The sequence below is a fragment of the Myotis davidii genome, unplaced genomic scaffold, assembly GCF_000327345.1.
Source record: "Myotis davidii unplaced genomic scaffold, ASM32734v1 scaffold27, whole genome shotgun sequence".
Classification (NCBI taxonomy): Eukaryota; Metazoa; Chordata; class Mammalia; order Chiroptera; family Vespertilionidae; genus Myotis; species Myotis davidii.
Genome location: NW_006297821.1, coordinates 1,626,675 through 1,632,561, shown reverse-complemented (window position 1 = coordinate 1,632,561; position 5,887 = coordinate 1,626,675). Strand labels below are relative to the sequence as shown.

At 47.8% G+C, this 5,887-nt stretch overlaps 1 long non-coding RNA gene across 1 annotated transcript; it reads right to left on the bottom strand.

The window, feature by feature from the left end:
• Positions 1 to 463: 463 nt before the first annotated feature.
• Positions 464 to 1,922, bottom strand: LOC107184648. Its single transcript, XR_001515551.1, has 2 exons — positions 1,320 to 1,922; positions 464 to 757 (listed from the first exon to the last, which is right to left on the bottom strand). It is a non-coding gene; the product is annotated as an uncharacterized LOC107184648 (long non-coding RNA).
• Between the last annotated feature and the right edge of the window lie 3,965 nt (positions 1,923 to 5,887).

Genomic DNA, 5,887 nt, shown 5'->3' with positions numbered 1-5,887 from the left:
GGGGATATTTTACTGAAGAGAAGCCCGGAGTGCAGGTAAGTCATGGGTGGAACAGGGAACAATCCGAAAGGCCGGCTGCCGAAGTGCCTACTGCATGAACTAAGTGAGTAAGTTCCGGCTTAATCCCAAATTAGAATCCCAGAGGAGAGCAGAGAAACGCAAGAAAGCCATCCACCCCTCCAGGCTCCTGCTGGGCGAGAAGAGGTCTGTGCAATTCACCAACTGACTTACAAAGAGCTCTCTTCAGCTCGGCACCCAGGGATTTCCGGAGACTGGCAGAAAATGAGTTAAAATGTGCAAAGGTGGGAGGCAGGCGGAGAAGTGAGAGTCGATGTAAAATAGGAGAGATGTTCACAGAATTTTAAATTCTAAGGACTTTTTTACATTAAAATGAATGTATCGTACATATTTAAAACATGGTTATCCAAGTGCGTAAGCTGGCAGAGTGAGTGGGAATCTGGTGGGTAAATAAAGCTATTTTAATCATCTACTTAATACAGGCTGTTGTGAAAACAAGAGCAAAACAGAGGGTATCAAAGTAACAAAAGCCTTCCTCGTCTCCCCACATTTCCTTCACTTACCAGAAACAGCCACCATCCCAGTTCTTTCGTACCCTTTGAGACAATGTCCATGCGTGTATCTTCATTTTTAAGCATCAGCGGGGACTTACTGAACAGAGCAATGCAACTTACTTTTTATTCATTTAATGACTGCCCTTCACCCACTCTCCGTGTCAACACATGTGCATCAACCAGGCCTTGTGTTTCTGGAAAAGCTTTGTGGGGTCACCGGTGACTGTGACCAGCCCTACACTCACGGAAACGTTGGCTGCATCCTGCTAACGGCTCTCACGAACACGGCTGCTCTGAACATCCTGCAACATATTCAAATACTCCATCCAATTCATTCCACGGGAGAAAAGCCTGCACGCAGAATTGATGGGCCAAAGGGAACTTGCAGCTTGTATTTTGGTATTATCACTAAATTGCTCTCCAGTAAGTCTCCCCCTAGCAGAGCATACGAATTCTCTTCCCCCGTCTCTGACTGTGGAATTCAATTTTGTTTATAATGAACAGATGATTTCTATTCCATTGTGTTCACTTATCTCTATTATGTCCATTTATCTTCAAAGTACAGGCACTTTTTTACTTGGCCAGAGAGGATAAAAGTCACACATGCGTGATCTGGGGATTAAGGAAACTCCTGCACAGCCTAGTGGGCATGAGTAATTGAGAATTGTTTGTAATTAATAACTACTCATTTAAAAATACAAATTCTAATTAGCTGGCTCTTGATCTGGGGCTTATTATGTGCCAGACACCGTTCTAGCTCTTATTTAATCTGCATAACAATTCTGGGAGGTGCCAGTAGGCACTCGGATTATCTCCATTGTATAGGTGAGGAAAATGAGGTGCAGAGGTCTTAGGCGACCGGACCAAAGTCACGCAGCAAATGAAAGGACAGAGCCAGAATTCAACCCGGGCATCTGGACGGAGCCTTTGGCTCCTGGGCACCAGGCCATATCCCAAGCTCCTCTTTGGGAGATGCGGACGCACAGCTCCCTGCTACGCTTCATCACAGCATTTACAAGCAGGACGCTCCTGATCTGCCCGCAGTGGGAGGCGCCCCGAGCGGGAGCTGCAGCAATGGCTGGATGACAGGTTTTCATTTTTATGTTGCTTTTCTACCTTCCCTCCTGTGACCACGTATTGCTTTTGTACTAAGAAAGCAAAGTTATGTTAAAATATTGACAGTTCTTAAGGATAGAACACTTTCAATACCAGAAAGTGGCTCATCTCTAATGCCTTAGCCAACCTACCTTCCCACAGCCGCTCAGCGTGAGAAGGGTTTTGTGACCTCAAACCACAAAACCACGGAGACACCAGAGGCAGTTTCAAAATTCCCGACGGTAACAGCTGTCCTGTTGCTGTCTCACACACATCTGGGAGAGCCTGTATGTCCACAGAACGTAGCACAGACTGAGCCCTGTGGAGTGTACCACTGGAGGGGAGTGAGATGTACCGGACAGTAACAAACAACACCCCCTCCCCCAAGCAGGATCTAACCAGAACTGTCTGCTCTGGGAGAGAAGAGGCGGTACTTCCGGTGGGGCCAGGGTAGGAGGTGGCATTTGAAATGGGCCTTTGTGACCAGAGATCACAGCGTGAAGACCATGCACGTGCAGAGTTCCTGCAGAGCCTCAGACCTGACGGACAAACACATGATGTTTGTTTTCTAGAGGCTGAAGTCCCACACACTCACGTGAGGATCAAGCCACCTTATGAGCCGTTCATCAGAAAAAGGCTGTACACAGGTATTACAAAGAGCCCTGATGGGTGATCCCTCCAAAGGCAAAATTTGTTTTGGTGGTAGTGGGGGGGAATAAGTAGTCAAATGCTGGCGCTACTTGATCTAGTTATGATGGAAGCAACTTCAAGTTCACATTTTAACAAGAAAACGAGACCCCAGAAATTCCTTTAGCACTGGAGGTCCCAACGTAGGGTCAGGGCTTGGATGAGAAAATGATCTTTATTTCACTAGCCTCTACCTGAAACTGAGCAACTCTGTCCATTCTGGATGTAGGCACCAAACCACAGTAGCATGAGCAGGATCTGCGATTTGGCCAACAAATTATTTAGATATATTTCTCTATAACATCCTGGTTGTCACAAAGATCTCAAAATACCACTTACGCTCATCGCAGATCCCCAATGTCACAAGGTCACAGTACCAGTTATTGGTTCCCTCCCACCCACCCTCTTCCCAGACAGAACAAGAAATGAGAAAAGGACAGACAGGTAAGCCAAAACCAGCGGATGGTTATCACTAGGCCAAAAGGCTGAAACGGGCCCATTTTAGAGATGAGGAAACCGAGGATCGGAAGTAGGATCTCGAGCCAGGCGTCAGCCAGTTCTTCCCAGAGGCAGGGTTTTCTCACCTCCTTCCTCCTCAACCCCTTCACTCAAACAAAAGGTATTAGGCGTTAGCCTTCTTTTGGACTGTTCTGTCATCACCCTATTCAGGTCCATTTGTTACTCTAACAAAATCTTTCTTTATTGGAAACACAGCCCAGCCCCTGAGTTACAAATACGGATTCTGGAGCCACACTGCCTGGGGCTGAAGCCCACTCTGTCATAAGAAATTTTTCACCTTCGTGCCTCTGTTTCCAAATTTGAACAAGGCGGGGGACTAGGGTGAGTGAGGCAGCACCCTCAGGTGCAAATATAAAGTGGTGTCAAAAATCTCAGTGATCGCCTGGCTGTAGTGGCCCAGTGGACTGAGTAGCGTCCCATGGACCAAGAGGTCCCGGGTTCAATTCCCAGTCAGGGCACATGTCCGGGTTGTGGGCTTGATCCCCAGTAGGGGCCTGCAGGAAGCAGCCAATCAATGATTCTCTCACATCATTGATGTTCCTATCTCTCCCTCTCCCTTCCTCTCTGAAATCAATAAAAATATTTAAAAACTTAAAAAAAAAATCTGTGTTCAAGGTGAATTCTAAATGCAATTTTCTAAAATCCAAATCCAATGCAACAAAAAAATCCACAATGAACAAAACGCCAGAATTTTAATTACAGGCTCCAACTCTGCCCTGCATTGCAGGGCCCCGCCCTAACTCCCCGGCCAACTTCTAATAAAATTATTTACAAAAACAAAGTGGCTGGCCTGTGGGTCATAGTTGCCAACTTAAAAAGCACCGTAGTCAAATATTGTTCCTTGGCTCCTGAGTTTTCGGTGCCCTGGGCGAATGCACATCCTGGTCCCAGCTCTGGACGGCACCTGGAGAAGCAGATGAGTGAACACAGGCCAAGCTCTCAGAATAGCGTCCGCCCAGAGGAAGGACACACCACCATGGCAACAGAATGAGGCTCACCCTTTTTCTTTAAGGAAGAAATTAAATGCAGGGACAAACAGAAACTTGATGTTCTATAGTATGTAGAAGGCAGCAAGACGTCTTAAGCAGAGGCAAGCAAGGATGCCCCTTTGGTTTTTGGAGTCTCCACTGCAGTTCTCATAGCTGATCTGAATCAGGATTAAAAGGACCAGCTTTCCCAGTGCCCACCTGGAACTCCCCTATCTTCTGCACCGAGCAGCACCCTCCTCGAAGGGATCCCAGGAACTGCAGCATTCTTAGCACTTCTCCCCTGCATGTTCCCAGGACCACTTACCCTGCTGTCTGCGCTCCAACAGTCCTGCTCAGGGGTCAGTACACTGTGGCCCTCCAAACCAGGGCCTGCACTTTGTAGATAAAGTTGATTGGCACACAGCGATGCCCATTTGCTGACCTATTACCTGCGGCCGCGTTAGTTACAATGCAGAGCAGCTACAACAGCAGAGGTGACAGCATTGAGCAGTTCTGACCGAGACTCAAGCCAGCATAGCCCCAAATATTTACTATCTGGCCTTTTTCAGAAAAAGCTTACCCACCCCCTGGTCCAAGTGAAGTCAAACTACACACACACTCATTCGTCAATTTCCCCTTCCGGTCCACACCAGCCTTGCGAACGGAGGTGGGTATAGAGACGGCTTATCTGGGCTGCACCATGCCGCCGGCAGCCCCTCGGCCATATGGCTGTTTCCCATCTTATCTGGCCATAATCTGTGTATTTACCAGTCTCATCTGAGCAGGACGAGCCAGTTTATTCTCCCACTTCCTGAATTATTTCATAAAGTTGTATCGGAACACAGACTGACTCATTCTTTTTCTTATTGCCTACGTCTGCCTTTGTGCTAAAACAACAGTTTACTCACAAAAGAGACTTAGGGCCCCATGATGCCTCAGACAGTTACTATCTGGTCCCAAACTTGTCACTGATCTCGGCTGCACTGGGAACCCAAATTCACAAGGTGGAGCCAGGGTAGATCTAAGACCTGAAGCTCACGCAGCCGTTAGAGAAAGAAAAGCCTCCTGAGAAGGCCGACGTCTTCCCTGTTTATCCGAGGGAGATAACACTGGAAGTCGGGGAACATGTGTGTGATTCTGATCTCTGGGCTCCCACTTGAGAGGTCAACAGCCCTCCTGTTATTAGAAGAGACGTGCAGATAAGACTCCTGCAGACAGCAGCCCGGTGACAGCGGGCACTGCACTCCGCGACCACGCGCTTCTCCGAGCCACCGGAAACCATGTTCTAAAGCAAAGCACTGATCAATTCTATCGTGGGGGCGGGGGGGAGGGGGGAGGTCTCATTTTCATCATTTCCTTACAACAAAGGGATTCAACAGGGTGTATCACTCGCCGACAAGATTCATGACAAAAGCAGCTACATACCTCTTGCTATTTCATAAGGGAAATAGTCGCTTTTATATAACCTATGAACATTTGTTTTCATGTCCTTTCCCACTTTACCGAAACCAATGGATCTATTTATTAATCTGTCTTAATGGCACCGATTTTCAGCCTGACCAGGGACACACAAGAACTTGTATCAAACAGAGACTGTATTTGAAGAAAAGATGCCAAAGTAGGTGAAAAAAGAAAAAAAGCAATTTTGGATCAGTCACTAGCCACTGGCCTTCATACCCTCCTAAGTTAAGCACCATTTACAAGAGGTTTAGATTTTCACTTCTTGGTGGGTGCAGCGCACACCCCGTACTTCTGGTGATGAAAGTCGCTAGTCTCAGGCTGTCCCATGCATCACAGGCCCAGAAACAAGCGCAGGGCCCACTGAGCCCCTGGTCCCTTCTTCACACAAATACTGAATTTCACAAAGCAGTGACAGGCTGAGCTTGTGTTAGCTGATCTTTGCTGCCACCTACCGGTCACACCGCATCTCCGGTCCCAGCAGCTCCGACACTGGGAATCTGGGCATCTCCGATCACGGGAGGAGGGGTGGGCGGAGAGCAGACCACCACCTGTCCACGGGAGGAAATGAGTGTCCCTCTTACAGCC